This window comes from Hyperolius riggenbachi, chromosome 1, assembly GCF_040937935.1.
Source record: "Hyperolius riggenbachi isolate aHypRig1 chromosome 1, aHypRig1.pri, whole genome shotgun sequence".
Lineage (NCBI taxonomy): Eukaryota > Metazoa > Chordata > Amphibia > Anura > Hyperoliidae > Hyperolius > Hyperolius riggenbachi.
The window spans coordinates 56,688,495-56,713,479 of NC_090646.1; the positions used below are offsets into that span (position 1 = coordinate 56,688,495).

Here is a 24,985-nt window from a genome sequence, read left to right on the forward strand (position 1 = left end):
CAGCAGAGATATGAGTCTAATATTATTTCCAATACAGGAAGAGTTAAGAAACTCCAGTTTTTATCTATGCAAAAGAGCCACTGAGCTCCACGACTTTCAAAGTTGCAGAGAGCTCTGTCCTCTAAAGCTTATTATCTCAAGTTTCTGTCACTGTATTTTGTTTTTTTTCTGCAGATGAAAGTTCAAACATTCACTGGCCTGCTCTGTGAAATCATTTTGAATGCTGAGTGTAGTGTGCAAACTGCAAATATTAGAGAATGATGTAATGTTATAAAAAAACTATATAACTGAAAATAAAAATATGAGACTATTTTCTTTGCTACTAACGTTCTATTAATTATCCGTACTACACAACCAATTCATTATATCCAAAAAAAAATTTCCTTCAGTGTCACTTTAATGTCTGAGATGGATAGTGACCATTGTTTAATGTAGGAAAAAAAATATCCATTTACAATTGATGTGTTAATAGTCACAAATTAATTGCAAACCATTTTACTGCGGGTGTGTTATATGCTATTAAAGTGTCTTGTTCCAAGTTACTGAGGCCATTTATATTTTATTATTACCTGATGACCCGGCGTTGCCTGGGTATGTAATTAGCTGGTGTTGGCTCCACCCATTTTTCTAACTCTAACACACAAACACTCAATGACCAAGTTTGTGAGCTTTGGGGTCATTGGCATCAATAATTTGTATGTTCCCATAGAAATTAAACATATCAGATAGGCTGTTTAACTGCCATTAACAGTGTAATGCTGGGTACACACGATGAGATTTCCCGTTCGATTCCCGGATCGATTCGATTAAATCAAACATGTTCGATTGGATTTCGATCGATTTTTTCATGATAGGTATGCAAAATTGACGGAAAAAACGATCGAAATCCAATCGAACATGTTTGATTTAATCGAATCGATCCGGGAATCGAACGGGAAATCTCATCGTGTGTACCCAGCATAAGAATGGCTGCAGTTTATATATTCCCAATGAAATTTGTTTTTAGCTCCACCCAGGTTTTGTAACCTGGACACACAGTCACTCAATGACCAAGTTTGTGAGCTTTGGGGTCCTTGACACCAATAATTTGAATTTTCCCAGTGAAATGAAACAAATCTGATTGACTGTTTTTGTCTCCATCCCCTTTTCTGGATTTGAATCCCAGTCACCCAATGACTGACTGTACCAGGTTTGAGGCTTGTGCCATTAACAGTGCAAGAATGGCAGCAATTTTAATATTCCCCTTGAAAATCAACAGGTTAATTTTGCTTAGCTTTTTTAGGCTCCACACATTTTTCTGAATATTAATCCCAGTCACCCAGTAACCAACTGTTCAAAGTTTCGAAACCCTGCCATTAACAGTGAAGTAGGGCTGCAGTTTACATTTTCCCAGGGAATCTGTTTTTGACTCCACCCACTTTTTTTAACCTTGACACACAGTCACTCAATGACCAAGTTTTGAGCTTTCAGGTTCCAGGCATCAAAATTGGGTGAATGGAAGCATTTTGTCCAGCAAAGAAATCTGATTTTCAAGTTTGAGAACTCTGCCATTAACAGTGTAAGAATGGCTGAAGTTTATATTTTCCCATGTAAAAAGTTGTTGGCTCCGCCCACTGTTTCTAACTGTATCACTCAATGACCAACTTTATGAGCTTTGGGGTCCTTAGCATCAATAAGTTGCATTTTCCCATTGAAATTAAACAAATCTGTAAACCCCAGTCTCCCAGTGACTGACTGTACCAGATTTGAGACCTCTGCCATTAAGAGTGTAAGAATGGCAGCAATGTAAATATTCCCGTTGAAAATCAATAGGTGAATTTTGATTGGATGTTGTAGACTCCACCCAGTTTCCTGAATATTAATCCCAGTCATCTATGACCAACTGTGTCAAGTTTGAGAACCCTGCCAGTAACAGAATGTCTGAAATCAATCTAACAAATTTGATTGGCTGTGTGTGGCTCCACCTATTTACTGAATTTGGACCCCAGTCACCCAATGACTGACTGTATCAGCTGTGAGGCCTCTGCCATTTACAGTGTAAGAATGGCAGCAATTTAAATATTCCCCTTGAAAATCAACAGATTAATTTTGATTGGCTGTTGTAGGCTCCACCCTTTTTCCTCATTATTAATCCCAGTCACCCAGTGACCAACTGTGCAAAGTGTGAGAACCCTGCTATTAACGGTGTAAGAATGGCTGCATTTTATATTTTCCCAGTGAAATTTGTTTTTGGTTCCACCCACTTTTTATAACCTTGACACACAGTCACACACACACCCCGATTTTATATATATATATATATATATATATATATATATATATATATATATATATATATATATATAAATTGTACTCCGGTTACTGTTGGTAGATTTTCCCTGCCACGTAGTTATATTTGGGTACTCTAGCTACTGTTCAGAGACCTAAGCTCAATAACAGAAATTTTCCGCATTAACTTAGGCAGAGTTCAGATTTGGTGACTATCTAACCACAAACTTTGGGCCTAGTTTAACTGAACAGCCCGTGAACCAAATTGAAGCAAAATCACAAAATTAAAGAGCACCTCTGTTTATTTGCCCTGTATAGATATAAGGTACATTCGAATATTAACATTTCTCACCCACCCGCTCACATGTAAATTTCAAATATTCTTACCAGGATCTGAAGGGAAGAAAGTGCCCTTAGGGGGTACTTACCTCAGAATGGGGAAGCTCCTCAACAGAAGGGATCCAGCACTGGCTCGCCAGAATATCCGCTTGTCGGCAGTGCGCAGTCGCACTGACGGCTTTCCCCTCAGGCTAGGGGCAAGTATCTGATTTTTTATTTTCACAAACTTACGGGTTTACTTTAAGTACCGCCGAAACATTTTAAGAACTGGTCTGGAGCTCTGTGGTCACACCCTCCTGTGTTGCGGTTCGAGGAAACTGTTGAGTGGCCACAGGACTCCTGACCTGCTTGGAAAGCCACGGCAGTTTTGCTGACCAGAGGAATGCGGTTGTATTAATTTTTAATATCATATTGTACATTAAACATTTACAAATGGTACAGAATAAATTAATTATTTAACATGCTGGAGGGTGTCTTTAAGTGCGTATGAATAAAATTGTGCAGCTGCAGTAAGCGCAGCTAAACAAAGACATTTTTTCAGTTTTAAAAAGGAATCTCCAAAGGTATTACTTATACTTCACACTAATCAGCATTATTGCATGCAGACTTTGCCTTGTTCGATCTTTGGTTGTAAAAGCTAACTAAACCTATAAAGTTGTGTTGGAACTGAGGAGTAGTAAATACATTTTCTCCTTGACATACCAGTAGCTGGCAGTTCCGGGGTAAGGACCACAGCACCTCTACTATGCCCAGTTCCACTTTCTTTGATCTTGGACCCCATTAACTGCTCTGCACGCAATGCACACTTATTCTCTGGTCTTCGGTACCAAAAGTCCTTACTTTGAGATACCAAGCAGGCTTCCACTGTGGAATGAAATCCCTATTCTTTTCTCTACTTCTCACTCTCTTGGAGCAACCACTAGATGACCCATGACACCCCCTGTTGTTGTTCAGCCACTATTCAGACGTGTCTGACTATTTGCAACCCAATAAAGCACAGCACGGCAGGCACCGCTATCCTTTCCTGCCTGTGGAAGCTTGTCTTCGCTCACGTTTCTTGTTTCCATGATCCTATCCAGCCATCTCAATCTCTGCCATCCTCCATCATTTCCTCCCATCAGGGTCTTCTCCAATGAGTCCCGCCTTCTTATTATGTGTCCACAGTATTCCAGCTTCAGCATTGTTTCTTCTTTCAATGACCAGTCAAGGTTAATCTCTTTAGGGTCCAATAGGTAGAAAGTTTGCTGGCACTAGATAGGCAGTGGTAGTGTGCACTGAAGTCCTGTTGCCTGTGCTCACGGTGAATAAAGTTTAAACAATAGGGCAGAAGAAAGCCAGACACTCGATCACTATAGACTTAATTATCCTCACATGGATCTGTAACACATCTCAAGGCAGTTTCACGGACAAGTTCCACTTCGTCAGAGAGTCTCTTTGCATTTGTGCCTCTGATGAATTGGAACTTGTTTGTTAAACGTCAGACTGCAAGCTGTACCCCAATTGCGGTTCGTTGGCTGCCTTGTGATGTGTTACTGATCCATGTGAGGATAATAAAGTCTATAGTTATCTGGTACCTCGCTTTCTACTGCCTTTTTCATTTCTTAAGGGTTGGACGGATTAGATCTTCTTGCAGTCCAAGGGACTCTCAAAAGTCTTCTTCAGCACCACGATTCAAAGTCTTTGTTTCATCAGCGCTCAGCCTTCCTTATGGTTCAACTCCCACAACCATACATTACTTCTGGACAGAACATGGCTTGGACTCCCTAGCACTGGCCATACATGCTCTGAGAGCGATCCTATCTGTACATTGTTTAGTGACCTGTTGTTACAGGAACCATTTTGTTCCCTGTTGCTCATAAATTCCCTTGTGCCTTGCCCACACCACTCTTTCATAAGCTGTCTTTTCCTCTTTAACGTTGGTGTCAGCTACCCAGCAACATCATGTAAAATCACTTTTCTGTCGCATCGCCCGCCAAGAATTCGATGGCCAAGAGCCCTGAGCTCCCTCAAACGTGCCAGGAATGCCAAGCGCCCAGATGCAATCAACGATTTATTTTTTTTCTCTCCGTGTCGTACAAATGTACTCTTCCCTCGCTACAGGCAGTCTGTGTTGGCTCTATTACCGCAGTCTGAGGTCATATGGCCATCACTGATTTTATGATTAGCGGCATGATTAATAACAACATTTGAGAATTAATGAGACTGCTGCACTGACGAGAAACGGGTCCCCGTCCAAGAACAAAACAAGTGTTCTTCCCTCTGTTTTCCAGATCTCCTGCCTCTATTACCATGCGGACCTGCAAATTATTCTGCTGCTTTCTCATTTTTTTACATTTCTGTAGATTCTCTACACTTCCTGTGCCCAAAGAGGCCCTGTTAAGAGGTTTTCCCTGGCAATGAATGGCCTGTGCACATGCGGTTGCAGACTTGACACTGACAGGTGGTATCAAACGACCAGGATGGAAGATTTCAACTTTTGTGTAAAAAAAAAAAAAAATATCCACAGAAACTGTACAGTATTTCTATATACAGGAAATATGTTATGATGTTATATAGCTTTGGTTTCTTCTGCGGTGGTTTACAGAGTACATAGTCATGTCACTCAGCGCTAGGTCGAGGCAGAGTCTGGATAAGCTCTACTCTCTGGGCACAGAGCTGCGAAGGCACGGGGAGCTGGTCTATCCAACTTCTATCCTCCCTCAGCCCCGTAACTCCTTACTTCCCCACTATAGGAAGCCGCAAATGTCTCCCCGCCCCTGTAAAGATAGCCAAAGATGTTGAGTGTCTTGTCCCCCGCCCTGCCGTGTAGGTAGCCCCCACCCATAGGTAGCCAAAGGTGTATGTCCCAGTATAGGCAGTCAACTCCATATATAGCCAAAGGTGTCCCCAGTATAGGTATCCCACCCCCATAGGTAGACAAAGGTATGGGTAGAAAGTTGTCCCCAGTATGGGTAGTAAGGTATCCTTCGTTAAGGTAGCCCCCCATAGGTTGTCAAAGATGTCCCCGGTATAGGTAGCCCCCCATAGGTAGCCAAAGGTGTCCCCAGTATAGGTAGCCCACCCCCACATAGGTAGACAAAGGTATGGGTAGTAAGGTGTCCCCAGTATGGGTAGTAAGATTAAGGTTGCCCCCCCCCCCATAGGTTGTCAAAGATGTCCCCGGTATAGGTAGTCCCCCCATAGTTAGCCAAAGGTGTCCACAGTATAGGTTGCCTCCCCCCATAGGTAGCCAAAGATGTCCCAGGATATGTAGGCCCCCATAGGTCGCCAAAGATGTCCGCAGTATTTGCCCCCTCCCCCCACAGGTAGCCAAAAGTGTGCCCAGTGTAGATAGCCAAAAGTGTCCCTAGTGTAGGTAGCTCCCTCCATTGGTAGCCAAAGGTGTCCCAGGATATGTAGCCCCCCATAGGTAGCCAAAGATATCCCCAGTATAGGTATCCCCCTCTCCCCACAGGTAGCCAAAGGTGTCCCCAGTGTAGGTAGCCAAAAGTGTCCCAGTATAGGTTGCTCCCTCCATTGGTAGCCAAAAGTGTCCCCAGTATAGGTGTCCCCCTTTCCCCCCATCCCTGTTACGGTTGGGTAGAAAAGGAGGGCAGCAGGATAGTGGTGCCGGTGTTCCCACCATGACTGTGAACTTAGTCTTAAAGTGACCCTGTAGCGAGATGGATAGGGAGGCAGCCATATTTATTTCCTTTTAAGCAATACCTGTTGCCTGGTTGTCCTGATGATCCTCTCCCTCCAATACTTCAAGCCATTGACCGAGAATCAGTATGGACAAAAGGTGTTCTGACTGAAAGGACAAAAGCAAGAGTGATATGGAGGCTGCCATATGTATTTCCGTTTAAGCAATACCAGTTGCCTGGCTATCCTGCTGATCCTCTGCCTCTAATACTTTTAGCCATAGCCCCTGAACAAGCATGCAGCAGTTGTTTCTGACATTATTTCAGATCTGACAAGTTTAGCCACATGCTTGTTTCTGGTGTGATTCATCACTACTGCAGCCAAATAGACCAGTAGGGTATTGTTTAAGAGGAAAATAAATATGGCAGCCTCCATTCTCTTCTCACTTCAGCTGTCCGTTACGTCTTACCACACTGGCCGCATGCTTGTTTAGTCCAAAAATTAATGAACCCATCTGATAAGCAGTTCTGTTGGGCAACTGATATTGTTTACCCTACTAATATTATAAATGGGAAAGTTCGGATGTTTGGATACTTTTTATTCCCATAACCAAAAAGGGGGCGGAGACAAACACAAATTTTACTGGGAAAATATAAACTGCAGCCATTCTTACACTGTTAATGGTAGCGTTCTCAAACTTTGCACAGTTGGTCGCTGGGTGACTGGGATTAATATTCAGAAAAGTGGGTGGAGCCTATAAAAGCCAATCAAAATTCACCTATTGATTTTCAAGGGGAATATTTACATTGCTGCCATTCTTGCACTGTTAATGGCACAAGCCTCAAATCTGGTACAGTTGCTCATTGGGTGACTGGGGTTCAATTTGACAAAGGGGGTGGAGCCACAAACAGCCAATCAGATTTGTTTCATTCCAGTGCAAATTATTGATGCCAAACACTGCAAAGCATAAGTAATTGAGTGAGTAATTGTGTGTTAGGGTTAGGAAAGTGGGCACAGCCAACACCGGCCAATACATCATTGGGCAACGCGGGGTCATAAGCGGGCGGAGACAAATACAAATTTTACTGGGAAAATGTAAACAGCAGCCATTCTTACACTGTTAATGGTAGGGTTCTCAAACTTTGCACAGTTGGTTACTGGGTGACTGGGATTAATATTCGGGAAAAGTTGGTGGAGCCTACAAGAACCAATCAAAAATTACCTATTGATTTTTCAGGGGAATATTACATTGCTGCCATTCTTGCACTGTTAATAGCACAAGCCTCAAACCTGGTACAGTTGGCCTTTTGGTGACTGGGGTTTAAATTGATAAAAGGGGGTGGAGCCAAAAACAGCCAATCTGATTTGTTTCATTTTAATACAAGTTATTGATGCCAAAGACCGCAAAGCTCACAAACTTGGTCATTGAGTAATTCATTAATTGTGTGTTAGAGTTAAGAAAAGTGGGCGCAGCCAACACTAGCCAAATACATAACCGCCAACACGGGGTCATAAGTGGGCGGAGACAAATACAAATTTCACTGAAAAAACTTAAACTGCAACCATTCTTATACTGTTAATGGTAGGATTATCAAACTTTGCACAATTGGTCACTGGGTGACTGGGATTCATATTCAGAAAAGTGGGTGGAGCCTACAAAAGTCAATCAAAATTCACTTATTGATTTTCAAGGGGAATATGTAATTGCTACCATTCTTGCACTGTTAATGGCACAAGCCTTAAACCTGGTACAGTTGGTCATTAGGTGACTGGGGTTCAAATTCAGAAAAAGGAGTGGAGCCACAAACAGCCAATCAGATTTGTTTCATTTCAATGCAAATTATTGATGCCAAAGACTGCAAAGCTCACAATCTTGTAATTGTGTGTTAGGGTTAGAACAAGTGGGCGGAGCCAATACCAGCCAAATACATACCCGAGCAATGTCAGGACACCAGTGGGCTGAGAAAAATACAAATTTCATTGGGAAAATGTAAACTGCAGCCATTCTTACACTGTTAATGGTAGGGTTCTCAAACTTTGCACAGTTGTTCACTGGAAGATTGGGCTAATATTCAAAAAAGTGGGTGGAGCCTACAAAAGCCAATCAAAATTCACCTATTGATTTTTAAGGGGAATATTTCATTGCTGCCATTCTTGCACTGTTAATGGCCCAAGCTTCTTGCACTGTTAATCACCTGTACCTGGTACAGTTGGCCATTGGGTGACTGGGGTTCAAATTCAGAAAAGGGGCCGGAGCTAATCAGATTTATTTTATTTCAATGCAAAGTATTGAGTATTTCAATGCAAAGTATTGATGCCAAAGACCGCAAAGCTCACACACTTGGTCATCAAGTAATTGAGTAATTGTGTGTTAGGGTTAGGAAAAGTGGGCAGAGCCAACACTGGCCAAATAAATACCCGGGCAACGCCGGGCCACCAGCTAGTAAGGTAATAAATATGGCAGCCTCCACATCCCTCTTACTACAGGCTATCTTTAAGGGATACCCTAGAGCTCAATTTTTTTACAAAAAATGTGTGTGTGTGTGTGTGTGTGTGTGTGTGTGTGTGTGTGTACACCACACTGAGCTCTGGCGTTTCCCTCCATTCTCTGGTAATTGTCCAAGTTCTTCACTTCCAGGTCAGCGCAGTTGGGGTACTCCGACCTGAACATACTATACCACAGTGTTTCCACTTGGGAGTCTTGCGACCCTGCTCCCCAGCAACGTCATATGACGCAAGTGCCAGTGTTCTCCCCAGAAAAATTTTTCCAGCCAGGTGGCATGAAATAGTAGCCGGGTGGCATGTAAAAGTAGCCGGGTGGGGCGAGATGAGAATGCAGGGCCAGTGCCTCTGTGAGCAATTCTGCTTACAGCAAATGGAGGAGGTGAGCCTGGGGAGAACACTGAAGTGCGGTTGCAAGGTGCCCAAGCGGACATACTGCACATGCGCAGCGTAGTATGTCCGGGTCAGAGGGCGCCAACCAGGAAGTGAAAAACTTAGGAAATTACAGGAGTACGGGGGGTGACACCAGGGCACGGTGGGATAAGCATCTTCACAACTCCACCCACACACACATTAGATGTTCTTTTTGAAAAATATTGAGCGCTAAGGTATCCTTTAAGCACAATTTTTTTTTCTATATGCGCCCCCGCACGGCTAGCAATTACGGTTTCTGTTTATTGACCTGATGAAACGGGCTGTGTCCCGTGGAACGCGTTGTCTACAGTTTATCCCTTATTTTAATAAAAAGACTCCCTTTTCCACCTATATGAGTCTTCTGATGAGGGAAGATACCTCTTTTTATTAGAAATTTTATTTTTGAGTTACTTTTTTTTGGAGACTATCCACCAGTATATAGGACCACAGGAGGAGAGCGACCGCCTGGTACAAGAGTGTTCCAGTACACCGAGCGGAAATGGGTTTTTTCTGCATGTGATTGTCATTGGTTGCATCAGGGCAACCCACCTTTGTGAGTATTTATTACCCACACTATTACCTAACCCACTAGTCTAACAATACTACACCATAAGGGCTCCCGGTCTCATCCTTTCCCTAGGCCTAAGACGTTCCCCTCCATAGTGTCACGATCGTCAAGGACCTTCCCAGAAACTTTAAGCACAATGAACGTTTCCTCGCAATAACTGAAGTTTTGACCATCTCAGGGATCCACTCTCCAGCCTTGTATCATGGTGGGTCTCAGTCACCCTTCCTGCCCTTACTTCCCACACTACGGCCTGGCCCGTGGCACACAGCCCACGTTGTTGTTTCCAGCCCATAAAAAGCCCTCGCTCAGCCGGCAGGACAAGTCAGACACAGCAAAAGGTTAATGAGGCAATGTGCAGTGGGATTATTTCAGGAGGATGACAGAGAACCAGTAATGACTAATTAGATGCATTTTAACAGGAGGAGAAAAAAAAATGTGAAATCTCCTCTTCACCAACTGTCAATAATTAGCAGAACTGCTGAGGCTGAAATGTGTCCACAGTTAAAAGGCTGACACGTTAATGAAATGCCAGTTGAGGAGAAGTGCTGTACAGAGGTCGCGGGGCAGGACCCAGGTGACCCCAGCGACCTTATTGGCAAAGATTATATGATGAGGCGGTCAGGTGACTCGAGCTGTTTATGCGAGACAGCATTGCCTGTAAGTGTGTCTGTCCCATCACACCCTGCACAGCACGGCGCATACACACCCTCACATACACACACACACGCACTGCAGATCCAGCAGTAAGGACTGACTGAATTAAAGGACAACTCAAGCGAGAGTGCTATGGAGGCTGCCATATTTATTTCCTTTTAAGCAATACTAATTGCCTGGCAGCCCTGCTGATCCTCTGCCTCTAATACTTTGAAGCCATAGCATAGACCCTGAGCAAGCATGCAGCAGATCGGGTGTTTCTGACATTTTTGTCAGATCTGACAAGATTAGCTGCATGCTTGTTTCTGGTCTAATTCAGACACGACTATGGCCAAATAGATCAGCAGGGCTGCCAGGCAACTGGCATTGTTTAAAAGAAAATGAATATGGCAGCCTCCATATTCCTCTTACTTCAGTTGTCATTTAAGTAATACCAGTTGCCTGGCTGTCCTGCTGATCCGCTGCCTCTAATACTATTAGCCATAGACACTGAACAAGCATGCAGCAGATCAGGTCTTTCTGACATTATTGTAAGATCTTTCAAGATTAGCTGCATGCTTGTTTCAGACGTTTGATTCATACACTACTGCAGCCAAATAGACCAGCAGGACAGCCAGGCAACTGGTATTGTTTAAAAAAAAAACACAAAAAAAAAACATATGACAGCCTCCATATACCTCTCATTGGTCCTTTTGAACTTCCTCTGCTGCAGTGCACTTTTCTGGACATTCTGCCGGTAGTTAAGGGGGTTAGTGCTGGGCACTAGGAGGAGGTTTAGTGTTAGGAAATAGGAGGAGGAGCTTAGTGTTAGGGACCGGTGTCGGGGGGGGGGGGTAGTTTTAGGCACTAGGAGAAGGGTTAGTGTTAGGCACTGGGGGGGTAGTGCTAGGCACTAGGAGAAGGGTTAGTGTTAGGCACTGGGGGGGTAGTGCTAAGCACTAGGAGAATGGTTAGTGTTAGGCACTGGGGGGGGTAGTGCTAGGCACTAGGAGAAGGGTTAGTGTTAGGCACTGGGGGGGGGGTAGTGCTAGGCACTAGGAGAAGGGTTAGTGTTAGGCACTGGGGGGGGTAGTGCTAGGCACTAGGAGAAGGGTTAGTGTTAGGCACTGGGGGGGGGGTAGTGCTAGGCACTAGGAGAAGGGTTAGTGTTAGGCACTGGGGGGGGGAGCAGTCCTAGGCACTAGGAGAAGGGTTAGTGTTAGGCACTGGGGGAGTAGTGCTAGGCACTAGGAGAAGGGGTAGTGTTAGGCACTGGGGGGGGTAGTGCTAGGCACTAGGAGAAGGGTTAGTGTTAGGCACTGGGGGGGTAGTGCTAGGCACTAGGAGAAGGGTTAGTGTTAGGCACTGGGGGGGTAGTGCTAGGCACTAGGAGAAGGGTTAGTGTTAGGCACTGGGGGGGGTAGTGCTAAGCACTAGGAGAAGGGTTAGTGTTAGGCACTGGGAGAGGGTAGTGCTAGGCACTAGGAGAAGGGTTAGTGTTAGGCACTGGGGGGGGGGTAGTGCTAGGCACTAGGAGAAGGGTTAGTGTTAGGCACTGGGGAGGGGGTAGTGCTAGGCACTAGGAGAAGGGGTAGTGTTAGGCACTGGGGGGGTAGTGCTAGGCACTAGGAGAAGGGTTAGTATTAGGCACTGGGGGGGTAGTGCTAGGCACTAGGAGAAAGGTTAGTGTTAGGCACTGGGGGGGGGGGTAGTGCTAAGCACTAGGAGAAGGGTTAGTGTTAGGCACTGGGGGGGGGTAGTGCTAGGCACTAGGTGAAGGGTTAGTGTTAGGCACTGGGGGGTAGTGCTAGGCACTAGGAGAAGGGTTAGTGTTAGGCACTTGGGGGGTAGTGCTAGGCACTAGGAGAAGGGTTAGTGTTAGGCATTGGGGGGGGGGTAGTGCTAGGCACTAGGAGAAGGGGTAGTGTTAGGCACTGGGGGGGGGGGGGGTAGTGCTAGGCACTAGGAGAAGAGTTAGTGTTAGGCACTGGGGGGGTAGTGCTAGGCACTAGGAGAAGGGTTGGTGTTAGGCACGGGGGGGGGGGGTAGTGCTAGACACTAGGAGAAGGGCTAGTGTTAGGCACTGGGGGAGGGGTAGTGCTAGGCACTAGGAGAAGAGTTAGTGTTAGGCACTGGGAGGGGGTAGTGCTAGGCACTAGGAGAAGGGTTAGAGCTGGTTCACACTACGTCCGGAAACGTATTCGTGGCTCCGTTTTTCAGCCCTGATTAAAAACAGAACCGCGGATAGCAATGTTAAAAATAGTAGCCGTCCCCAGATACACGGAGGGGTAGTGAAAAGCAATGGGAAAAAGGATCCCCATCTTCACAGGCAGTTTTAGACACAGAAACAGATCAATTTCTGTGTCACAGTCTGTGGGAGAGGTGTACTTTTTTCCCTCCTTGTAAATCTCACATTTTATGATGGACCACAGGTTCTCAATGGGGTTCAGATCAGGTGAACAAGGAGGCCATGTCATTAGTTTTTCTTCTTTTATACCCTTTCTTGCCAGCCACGCTGTGGAGTACTTGGACGCGTGTGATGGAGCATTGTCCTGCATGAAAATCATGTTTTTCTTGAAGGATGCAGACTTCTTCTTGTACCACTGCTTGAAGAAGGTGTCTTCCAGAAACTGGCAGTAGGACTGGGAGTTGAACTTGACTCCATCCTCAACCCGAAAAGGCCCCACAAGCTCATCTTTGATGATACCAGCCCATACCAGTACTCCACCTCCACTTTGCTGGCGTCTGAGTCGGACTGGAGCTCTCTTCCCTTTACCAATCCAGCCACGGGCCCATCCATCTGGCCCATCAAGACTCACTCTCATTTCATCAGTCCATAAAACCTTAGAGAAATCAGTCTTGAGATATTTCTTGGCCCAGTCTTGACGTTTCAGCTTGTGTGTCTTGTTCAGTGGTGGTTGTCTTTCAGCCTTTCTTACCTTGGCCATGTCTCTGAGTATTGCACACCTTGTGCTTTTGGACACTCCAGTGATGTTGCAGCTCTGAAATATGGCCAAACTGGTGGCAAGTGGCATCTTGGCAGCTGCACGCTTGACTTTTCTCAGTTCATGGGCAGTTATTTTGCGCCTTGGTTTTTCCACACGCTTCTTGCGACCCTGTTGACTATTTTGAATGAAATGCTTGATTGTTCGATGCTCACGCTTCAGAAGCTTTGCAATTTTAAGAGTGCTGCATCCCTCTGCAAGATATCTCACTATTTTTGACTTTTCTGAGCCTGTCAAGTCCTTCTTTTGACTCATTTTGCCAAAGGAAAGGAAGTTGCCTAATAATTATGCACACCTGATATAGGGTGTTGATGTCATTAGACCACACCCCTTCTCATTACAGAGATGCACGTCACCTAATATGCTTAATTGGTAGTAGGCTTTCGAGCCTATACAGCTTGGAGTAAGACAACATGCATAAAGAGGATGATGTGGTCAAAATACTCATTTGCCTAATCATTCTGCACTCCCTGTAAGGGCCAACAGACTTTGAATATGATGAACAGATTGTGTAGGAAAGCTCTCTTGCTACATGAAAATGGTGAAATTCACCAATGATTGGACAATCAAAATTGGATGTGTGTACCAGGCTTTAGGCATTAGGAGGCGGGTTAGTGTGAGGAATTAGGAGGGTGAGTTTCATTTTAGGTATTCTGAGGTGGAGGCGAGTTAGTGTTATGCATTAGGTGGAAGGGCCGGTTTTGATGCTAGGAGGGGAGGGTGCTGGGTAGTGCATAGTAAAATATTGGTAATGTAAATTACTAATGTTTTTACTAGCAGCACCACTCAATGCCCAACTCCTGCAGTGGCGCCTCAACACTTACTCATCAAATCGTAGAGTATGGAGAGCACTTTGCAAGGGGTGTTCACCACACTCGTACTATATCATAAGTGGCACTGTTGAATTTCTCTGTTGGAATTTCTCTGTTGAAAATTTTCCATTGGAATTTCTCTGTTGGAAATTCTCAGTTGGAATTTCTCTGTTGGAAATTATCTGTTGAAGGATTACTGGTCTTATCTGTTGAATACACTTTTGTTAGTTTTTGCTAAACTTTTTTTTATGAGTTAATGACCAGCTGCAGTCTTCCTATTACTTCTGACACAAATTACAACTACCAAGTAGCGGAAACATGACTCTGTCTTATCAAGTGCCTTTTTTTAAGTGCTGCTTTAAAAATAACCCCGAAGGGTTAAGGACAAGCTGTTTAACCAGGGCGGGGAGAATGTCAACCTTTCTGCCTTTGATTCCTAATGCCTCAGAGCTATCAAGAAAGGGATCAGAGCTGGAGGTGTGAAGAATTAAGTGTCACTGTCACACCTGCACAAGAAGCTGCCTAGATGGCTGACATATCTGAGCAAGTAAACAGGAAACCGAATCCTCCCTCCATAGCAAGGAGCCATCTCTGGGCCTGCTACTGCCAGCCAAACATGCAAGCCATGTTTAGTGTTTACAAGTCGCAGCCACGCAATCGTTCTGTGGTAATACGATATGCAGGACACAGATATTAAAGCAATGTTTCCACATACACATTGAAGGACACCTGAAGTGAGAAAGGGAACACAGAATAGAGACACTGAGAGCCCAATATAGTGTACTATGTACTGGTATGTGGATATGACAAGTCAGTATCTATTTATACTCACAAACATGGGTTACCATCCAGGTAACCACTATATCAGCAGGTGAGGAGATCAGACCTGTCCCCACTCAGGACTAAGAAGTCACTCTCTGTAGATAGGAAATACGGGGCAACACCCCTCCACCAAGGGTGGGCTCAGTAACTGTATAAGCAGACAGAGGCGCCAAAAGGATAAAATATTCTAAAATGTTTAAAATGAGAGGAGGCAGAGGTGGACTTTCCTCCTCCAAGCAGACACACATGAGTGTTGTGTATATTCAGAACAACAAAAATGTATTTATATACTCCAGAAAGTGCAACGCGTTTCGCGGGCATCTCCCGGCACATCAGGCAATAGAAGCAGAGCATAAAACTCAAATAGGTCTGGTACAAAGCTCAGCGCCTCTGTGACCTGAAGTGACTGGGATATGGAGGCAACCATATGTATTCCCTTTTAAACGATCCAGACTGCCTGGATGTCCTGCTGATCCTCTGCCTCTAATACGTTTAGCCATAGACTCTGAACAAGCATGGCGATCAGGTGTTTCTGACTGAAGTTTGGCTGGATTTGGCGCATGCTTGTTTCAGGTGGTGTGATTCAGACACTACTGATGCATAAAAGATCACAAGGACTGCCAGGCAACTGGTATTTTTTTAAAGGAAATAAATATGGCAGCCTTCACATCCCTCTCAGTTCAGGAGTAGTTCATACTGCAAATCGTAGATTTTTCACATTTTCACAAAGCGTTCACAAATCTTATAGCAATTTGGTGTTTCCATACTTTTCTAGTAAATGCAATTGATGAAAAAAAAAATCTGCATGCAGCGTGTTATCAGACCGCGGCAGTGAGAACACCGCCATTACATTACATTGTTACAGCGCTTTACTAATTGCCAGAGATCACTTAAAGTGGACCAGCACTCTTGCACAGGACAGAAGGAAACTCCTTCTCATTTGTGTCTAATAACAACTGTAATTTAATCTCTCAGCTGTGTCAGCTGGCTGCCCTGGCAGAGCAGCTAATTCTTAAATACAGGAAATTGACCCTTTGTCTGCTTCCATGAAAGCAGGAAGTAGACACACTGCAGATTTATTACAAGATTTCTATCAGCTGTAACAAAGAAATGTTTTTATTCAAAGGTAATTATGCTCTTGCTTATCTTTTAGAGCTGAGAGGAAGTTCTGAGTTAAGTCCACTTTATAAAAGCGCTAAGTGCGAATTATACAAATGTTACATGATTACAGTAGGTTACAAAATGCAGTGTTCTCCCCAGAATTTTTTTCTAGCCGGGTGGCATAAAAAAGTAGCCAGGTGGGGTGCAAGGGGGGGGGGGGGAGGGATGCAGGGCTGGCACAACTACCTTTACAGCTTAGGGGGAGGATAATAAGGTGATCTGATGACAGCCGGGTGCTTGCCAAAATTAGCCGAGTGGAGCACCCGGCTAAAAGAGCCTGGGGAGAAAACGGAAATTATATAGACTCCTCTGAATAATGTAGAAATTTATGCTTGTAGAACCAAGGTTACACTTTATTCTCTTCCACATGTTTCCTGTAGAAGTCAATATAACTCACTAGTGACCTAAGCCCATTTGAAAACGGGCTTTAGGTCTGTTATTACCGCGCACCGCGTGCGCGCGCACCCGCCGCTCACACACGCGCTCCCATCTAAAGTGCGCGCAACGGCCGGGCGCGCGCACACCCTCTGGTCACACGCTCTCTCGCCCGCCTGCTTGCTCAGCCGCCCAGCTGCCCTGCGTCCTGTCCTAATAGCTGTCAGTGCTTGGCATGCGCAGTAACGCATCAGCACTGACATACGGACAGGATGCAGTTGTGTTTTATTAGGTAGGATAACAGTGTTTCTCAACATTTTGTTGGGAGGGACCCTTTAAAGAGGCCCTGTAGTGACATATAGTAAAATGCAGTCATTTCTTCAGGACACTCACTTTTATGGTAATTATCCTGTTTTCAGCATCAGAAACGCTTCTTATAGCTGCAAAAGTGGAGTTGATCAAAGAGCACCCTACAAGGAAGAAGCACAGAGACACTGGGGGCCCTGATAGTGCAGTATGTCACAGCAACAGGTGGTCTAAGGTATTGTAATGATGGGAAACTCACAAAGGAGGGTTGTAGCCGGGCATCCAACCACTGCAGGCAGGTGGAGATGTACAAACCTGACTCCACTCTGGTGTCTAGACGAGCTGGACGCGGTCAAGGACTGAAATGGTCCCAGTGTGGCAAGGACACTAGAGGCCAACCAGAACACCCCTCTTAAAAGGAGGGTGTGTAACACAAAGGGGGAAACAGGCACCCAGGATATGATAAAACTATGTTAAAAACAAAAAGAAAAAAGATGAAATGCCTTACCTCAATGATGACAATTCATGTGAGAACAACAAATGTTATTATGCACTGGCAACGCGTTTCGTGTGTCTATGCCACTTCCTCAGACCAAATAAAAGTGCCAGGTTAGTAATTGAGCCAGGAGAAAGGCTTCTCTCTAGATATATAGCTAGAGCTATATATGTATTCCTATAGCTATATACAGGGGTTGGACAAAATAATGGAAACACCTAACATTTTGGCATCATAATCTTTGAACATGTTTTAAGCAATCAAAACTTGACATATGTTAATTTTTTTTTGTTTATTATTTTTATTTAATATGTTAAATTAAAATAATTGTTTATTACAGATATTTAAGACAAAGCTGGTTATAATTTATAAAAATAGCAGACTTTCAAAGAGGCCAAATTGTTGGTGCTCGTATGGCAAGCGCTACTGTAACAGAAACTGCCCGAATGCTTGGCATTTCAAGAGGAACTGTCTCAAAAGAAATGACTGCCTTTGAAAGAGAAGGAAAAACGTCTTCAGCAAAGCACAGTTGTGGCCGAAAGTCGAAGTTGTCTGAGAGAGACCGTCGGACTCTAAATCAAATTGTTAGAAAAGCTCGGCTCCTAAAATCACTGCAGAGCTGAATGAACACCTACACAACCTAGTTTCCACAAAAACTGTTCGTCGGGAGCTGCACAAATCTGGATTCCACGGAAGAACTGCAATTAGAAAACCTCTGCTCTCAAAGACAAATGTTTCAAAGCATTTAGAGTGGTGTAGAAACCACCAGAATTGGTCCCTCGAGCAGTGGAAAAATGTGATTTTCTCTGACGAATCATCGTTTACCTTATTTCCGACCTCCGGCCGAGTGTACCTTTGGAGACAACCGAAAGAAGCATTTCATCCAGACTGCCTTCACCCAACCGTAAAACATGGCGGGGGTTCTGTGATCTGTGGTGCTATTTCTTGGAAATCCGCCGGGCTAAGGATTTCCCTTCATGGAAGAATTAATAGCCGAGACTATTTAGGAATTTTAGGCAACCAAGTTCATCCTATGGTTCAAGAACTGTTTCCGGAGGGGAATGCCATCTTTCAAGATGATAATGCCCCAATCCATACAGCTAGAATTTGTAAAGAATGGCACGAGGAACATTCTAATGAAGCTGAGCATCTCATCTGACCACCACAATCCTCCAACATTATTGAGCATTTATGGTCGTTATTAGAGATTCAAATAAGAAGTCGATTTCCGCCGCCATCGTCTCTAAAAGAACTGGAGGGTGTTTTAACTGAAGAATGGTCTATCATTCCTTTGGAAACAATTCACAATTTGTATGAATCAATACTTTGAGGAATTGAGGCTGTAATTGCCGCAAAAGGTGGAACTACACCATATTAAAATATATTTTGTTGATTTTCAAGGTGTTTCCATTATTTTGTCCAACCCCTGGTTATGTATATTTAATGTAGTCCCACCCTCCCAGTGAGGCTTAGCCTAGGCTGTTTATTAGGCGAAATTCTCCCCCTACCTCCGAGGCATTCAGGGAGACCAGGTATATTTTCTCCCGGCTTTAAAGTTGCATCTAACCGGACTAAAGAGGTCCCCACCGATGATAAACTTAAGAATGTAAATCAGGGTGAGGAAAGATTTTACAAAGGGCAAACATTGACTAAATAATCTATACATGAATATTGTAAAAATAATAATAATAATAATCCTCTTTAAGTCTCACCCTCAGCTGCGCTTTCTGTGACTGATCAGCTAAATTAGAACAAATCACGGTAATGTCACAACAATACAGTCACACATGTCCTCTCCTCAAGCTGTCATCTCTCTGACACAAGGGGGAGGGAAGAGGAGCTTCAGGAAGATAGAGAATTCTCTGCTTTTCAGGGCGTTTGGGACAATAAAACTAACCATTATACACTCTGCAGTTTTACCCACTGGTAAAGTAAGGTTACCACAGGTCAAGAAGTAGCCATAGCAGTATCGGAGAAATGGAGCCTGCTGGTACATATGCAGCCTGGAAGCCCATATTGGCTGGCAGCACAGAGGTTAAATGTCCAGATCTCCCAGCAGGCAGGTTGCCCCGGAAGCAGATGGATCCAGTGTGTAGGCCGCCAAGAGATCATACACGGCAGGCACCTCATTGTGTAGGAGAAGAGGGCAATCTTCCCAGTCACAGGGGTGTCGGCGTCTGTCCTCCACAGCGAGCTTCTGTCACCCCTCTCTGAGGGACCCTCTTCGCTTTATCAACCCCAAGTGCTCGAAGTTGGACCTTTCCTCATACTCATTCCTCTCAAGCAAGGGCTTAAATTCTGCCTGACTTCTTCCAAAACAAACAAACATGACTGAATAAACACCAGGAAAGAGGTGCCCAATGTCAACGAGATGAGTAAACCACAAAATCTGAATCATAGAGGTTAGTTACCTAAAGGATGAGGAGGTAAATTGGCAGTGCCAGCCACCGTACAAGTCAAGCTTTGAGCGTCTCCACTCGCTTGTATTGTGACTGGCACTGAATTTTGGCATGAGGAAGTAGGCATCTGGTCTCACGAAACATGTCGCCATAGTGTGATAAAAAGTTTTTCATATACTGAGTACCTTGGCATCCCTTTTTTTTTTTTTTTATTGTTTTAAAAGCATTTTACTCAAATTAAAGCTAAATGTGATTTTGCCTTCTTAAAACATAAGGTATTTACGATAAGTCAGCTTTAAATGAGCAACTGCTGTTTCCCATGATGTGTCACTCCTGATTATGCAAATCATCTCTCTATGCCCTTGAAAGCCAGGTTCACATCCAGAACTGTTGGTGTATAGTGAGCTTGTAGCTAAGCCACAACAATCCAACATATATACAGCCTGTTTCGGACGGCTTAGTCCTCATCAGTGCATGGCATAAGACTCTATGGCATAGGGCTTGGACCAGCACTAAGGAATACCCAGACCCAATGAGGGTTGGGCCCCAGCTTGGCGTCACCAAGGTGGTAGTCCCATAAGAGAGCGGCCACAACCCTGAGAGAGTCCAACACAACCAAGTGAAGACGGGCTTTCTCCATCTGCCAGATTGATTGGTTGCCTTTGTAGCAACCCAATCTTTTACATTGTTCTACATCTAATACATGAGTAGTTCATACTACACCATTTGGGCTCCTTTTGTGTCTGTGTTTTTTTGTAAAATGTCTCATCTTATCTCCCAAGCCAAACAGGACTGGGTATCTGTAGTAAGGCCTCTGTCGTCATGGCGACATGTGATCACAGGAGATCTGTTGCCTGAACTCCCAGTGGGCACCCTTGAAACTTTAAAAGAAACATGTCTAAAGATAGGCATACGCCGCACAATGCATGCCCAGCGTAGGGGGCTAAGTATGTTACCAGGATTCAAACTTTGTTAGGAAATATTGATCATTTTACCACCTTGCACCAGTAGATATCGATCAGATTTTGATCACACAGCTGTCACCACTAGTTTGTATGCTTGATGCAATACCACATACCGCTTTTGCAGATGCCCCCCCATCTCCCTCTCCACCCCCCCCCCCCCCCCCCCCCAGCTGCAGTATTCTGATAGACATGTCCAATCAATACTCAGTTTAAAATGAAAATCAATCAGCAACGTAATACATTGCCATAAAACTGATGTGTACACCAAACCTAACCTCTAATATGCTATAGGAAGTTACAAAGTCCATGCCTATCACTGCTGTCAATTCCATCACTGCTACACAGCAAGCTTTCCCAGCTACAAATACTTGAATCCATCTGCAAATGGATAACCGATTTCTTAACCGACAGGAGACAGCAGGTCAGACTTGGGAAACACACATCAAGCTCTCTGACAGTCAGTACTGGTGCACCCCAGGGCTGTGTGCTTTCCCCACTGCTCTACTCACTTTACACCAATGACAGCATCTCCACAGATCCATCTGTTAAGGTTCTGAAGTTTGCAGATGACACAACAGTAGTTGGTCTCATATAAAACGGTGACGAGTCTGCATACAGGCATGTAGTGGGACAGATTTCCTCCTGGTGCAGCAGCAACAACTTGCAACTAAATGCTCTCAAAACCATGGAGATGATAATAGACTTTAGGAGCTCTCCCCCCCCAGCACCTCCTCTTAACCATAAATGGAGCTACAATAACCCAGGTAGAGTCACTCAAGTTTCTTGGGTCCACAATCTCATACAACCTAAAATGGGACAACAACACTGCCACTATTGTCAAGAAAGCGCAACAGAGGATCTACCATCTACGGCAGCTGAGAAAGTTTGGCCTACCTCAAAATTTAATGGTGCAGTTCTACACTGCAATCATCGAATCCACCATAACATCATCTATGACTATGGTTCGGCTCCTGCTCAGCATTAGAAAAGGGGAGGCTGAAGCGCATCATCCGAGCAGCGGAAAGGATAATTGGCTGTAGCTTACCTTCCTGCAGGATCTTTACACTAGCAGGTGCAGAAAGAGAGCAACCAAAATTGCCTCTGACCCCCTTTACCCAGCTCACTACATCTTCCAGTGCATGCCCTCAGGAGTAAGTTTCTGGTCAATCGCAACCAAAACCTGCAGACACAGGAGCAGCTTTTTTCCTCAAGCGGTAGCCATACTTAATGCTGAGCCACGTTAGAGCTGCTAGGACTTGAAAGTAATCAGCACAGAACTGAAACATTCTCACATTGCTTACTGCCGCTATACTTGCATAATGTCCTTGACTTGTAATATACACACTGTCTGCCCTTGTATTGTTTTTGTGTGTGTTTGTTAAGCAACTGCCAAGACCAATTCCTTGTAGGTGCAAACTTACTTGGCGAAAATAAATTGATTCTGATGCTATCCTAGGAAAGATCTTTCAATGGTCAGGATGCACCTCGCACGTGAACCTTCTCCAATGTCTGTAGCTAGTGGGACTTGTGAAGACAAGTCTGGTGTGGTGTCAGGTCATCTATTTTCTTGGACACGTTCTTTGATCTTGTCCTTCTGTCATGTGTATGGCTGGACATGCATTTTGAGTTGCCACCTGTCCAGTTTTAAACCAGAGAGTCTAGTTTTTGGCCCCTTTGATAGATACAACCTCAATTCTGTCTGTGTTTCCGGTATATCCAAACATAGAGCAGGGTGGAAATAATGTTCTGGTTTACAGGTGGCAAACTCCAGTCCTCGAATACCAGATCCATGCCACTGTTTAGGATGGACTGAGAAAGAGAGGAATGTGTTCTACCTGATGGACCACACCTCTCCTGATTCAGACCCATCAATTCATTTGAGCTGTGCCAAAAATGTGTGAGGACCTTGGCCCTTGTGGACTGGAGTTTGCCCCTTTCACACTGGCGTGTTGCGTTACCCTGTTTTGCCGCAGGGTAACGCTACGCCAATGTAAGTCTTAGGGGCATTTCATACCTGGCGCGGTGGAACACGAGACACCAGAAGTGTCCAATTTTGCGCAACAGCGCGTTGTCAGGCAACATGTGGTGACCAGCAATCATGTACGTCTATGGCGACGCCGCTTTTTAAAAAATTTTTGCGGAAATGTTGTTTTTCAATACACTTTTGCGCAATTGGAATTTAAGCCACAGGAAGTGAGCGCTAGAGAGCCTCATTTCCTGCTTGGATTGCAGCCAGAAGGGAGATTACCCCGAATGCTAATTTTTGGTGTTGCGGTGCGATGCGCTCATAGCAGAGCAGCTACGACACCAGTTTACTTTTGCAGTACTTTGGTGGTACTGTCTGGAGAAAGGGCACCCTTCTGATTTACTAAGCTTAGAGAACATTTAAAGAGACACTGAAGCGTAAAAAAAATTATGATATAATGAATTGGTTGTGTAATACAAATAATTACTAGAATTTTAGTAGCAAAGAAAATATTCTAATATTTTTATTTTCAGTTATATAGTGTTTTTTATAACATTGCATCATTCTCTAATATTTGCAGTTTGGACACTACTCAGCATTCTAAATGGGTTCAAAAGTTCACTAGCCTGCTCTGTACAATCTTCCCTGCAGAGGGAAAAAAGATACATGGGGCCATATGCAATTCTCTTTTTTACCTGAGTTTTCTCCTAGGAGATAATTTTTTATCTTAGATTTTAAAAAAAACTTTTCAGCACTTTTCAACTAAAAAAGTACCAAAAAGTAGGTGAAAAAGTACTGTTAAAATTATTTTGACCATTTTCTTGCTTTCTGGTGGCTTAAAAGGCATTTTATTGACAAGTTTAAAAATATCACCTAGGAGAATTGCATATTGGCCCTTGTCTTTTAAAGCTTATTATCTCAAGTGTCTATCAGAGTTCTCTGTGACTTTGAAAGTGGTAGAGTTCAATGGCTAATTTGCATAGATAACAAGTGGAGTTTCTTAACCATTACTTTACTGGAAACGATATTCGACTTGTGCCTCTGCTGCTAATGTTTTTTTTCTTAGCTGTACTACACATACAAATCATTATATCATCATTTTTTTTTCGCTTCAGTGTCTCTTTAAGACCGTAACTGGCTCAGCAAACCTGGAGTGGAAGTTTGAAAAGGTGTTTGCTACTAGGTTGGAGAAGTTTGTATTCCCCATTTGGGTCACATCAGATCAGCTGAAACGTTTGGGCAATGTAGTCTGTGATATGGCACTTGTGTGCACACACTCGAGAACCTTTGAAACCTATTCACATTCCCTCTTTTTGAATGCACTTACTACGACTGTAGAAAATGCATTTTAACAATGTACAGTATTCATTAAAATGTGGATCATACTTCACCAGATTAGAGGGCCCAGTTCCTCACAATCAACAGCCTGATGCTACCTTTCAGCCTGTAGTCAGCCGTTTGGGCCCAGTTAATAGGAAGCTGGATGTTAAAGGATACCAGAAGTGATATGTGACATGATGAGATAGACATGGGTATGTACAGTGCCTGGCACACAAATAACTATGCGGTGTTCCTTTTTTTCTTTCTCTGCCTGAAAGAGTCAAACATCAGGTATGTAAGTGGCAGTTCCTGTCTGAGTCAGACTACTGTGTGACCCTCACTGATAAGAAATTATAACTATAATACACTTTCATAGCAGAAATTGGCTTCTGAGAGCAGGAGAGAGATAAAAAGGGTCAATAGTTAATAGATTTAAGCTCTGGCATACTTCAATGAATGTGTCATTGAGTAAAAACAATAAAACAGTAAACATTTAAAAAGTAGATTTAAATATAAAACAAAACTGTGGGGTATCTTAGGTGAAGGAAGATAGATACAATTGTTTATTTCATTACTTTATTTTCATCTCCAGTGTCCTTTTAGGACCCCACTTTCTGAACAGGAAGTGAGCTGTGCAGGGGTTTTGAAACCGTATGGATCTGTATACAGCTGCACTAAAGCACAGCTATAAAATAAATTTTTGAAATTCAAAGATTCAGTGCCAAAACTAATACTTACAATGATTACATTAAACAGTTTGTGTGCTATTAGAAGTTTGCAACTTCAGTTCGGGGTGTAGTTGGGCTTTTAAAGAAAACCTGTAACAAAAAAAACCTCCCCTGGGGGGTACTCACCTCGGGTGGGGGAAGCCTCCGGATCCTATTGAGGCTTCCCCCGTCCTCCTCGGCCCCGCGGCAGTGGCGATAAAGCTCCCCGAACAGCGGGGATGTAAATATTATCCTTCCCGGCTCCAGCACAGGCGCAGTATCGGCTCTCCGCTCGGAGATAGGCGG

At 44.0% G+C, this 24,985-nt stretch overlaps 1 protein-coding gene across 2 annotated transcripts in view; it reads left to right on the forward strand.

Annotated features, from left to right (window-relative positions):
* The window catches only part of SFXN5 (sideroflexin 5), a 401,437-nt gene that overhangs the window by 315,253 nt on the left and 61,199 nt on the right, over positions 1-24,985 (forward strand). Inside the window, exon 14 of one of the 2 annotated variants that reach the window (XR_011030199.1) lies at positions 16,940-17,051. The exons of the other annotated variant lie outside the window; for it this stretch is intronic. The gene's annotated coding sequence lies outside the window, so the exon portion shown is untranslated. The remainder of the gene's footprint in view (positions 1-16,939; positions 17,052-24,985) is intronic. 2 annotated transcript variants of the gene reach the window in all.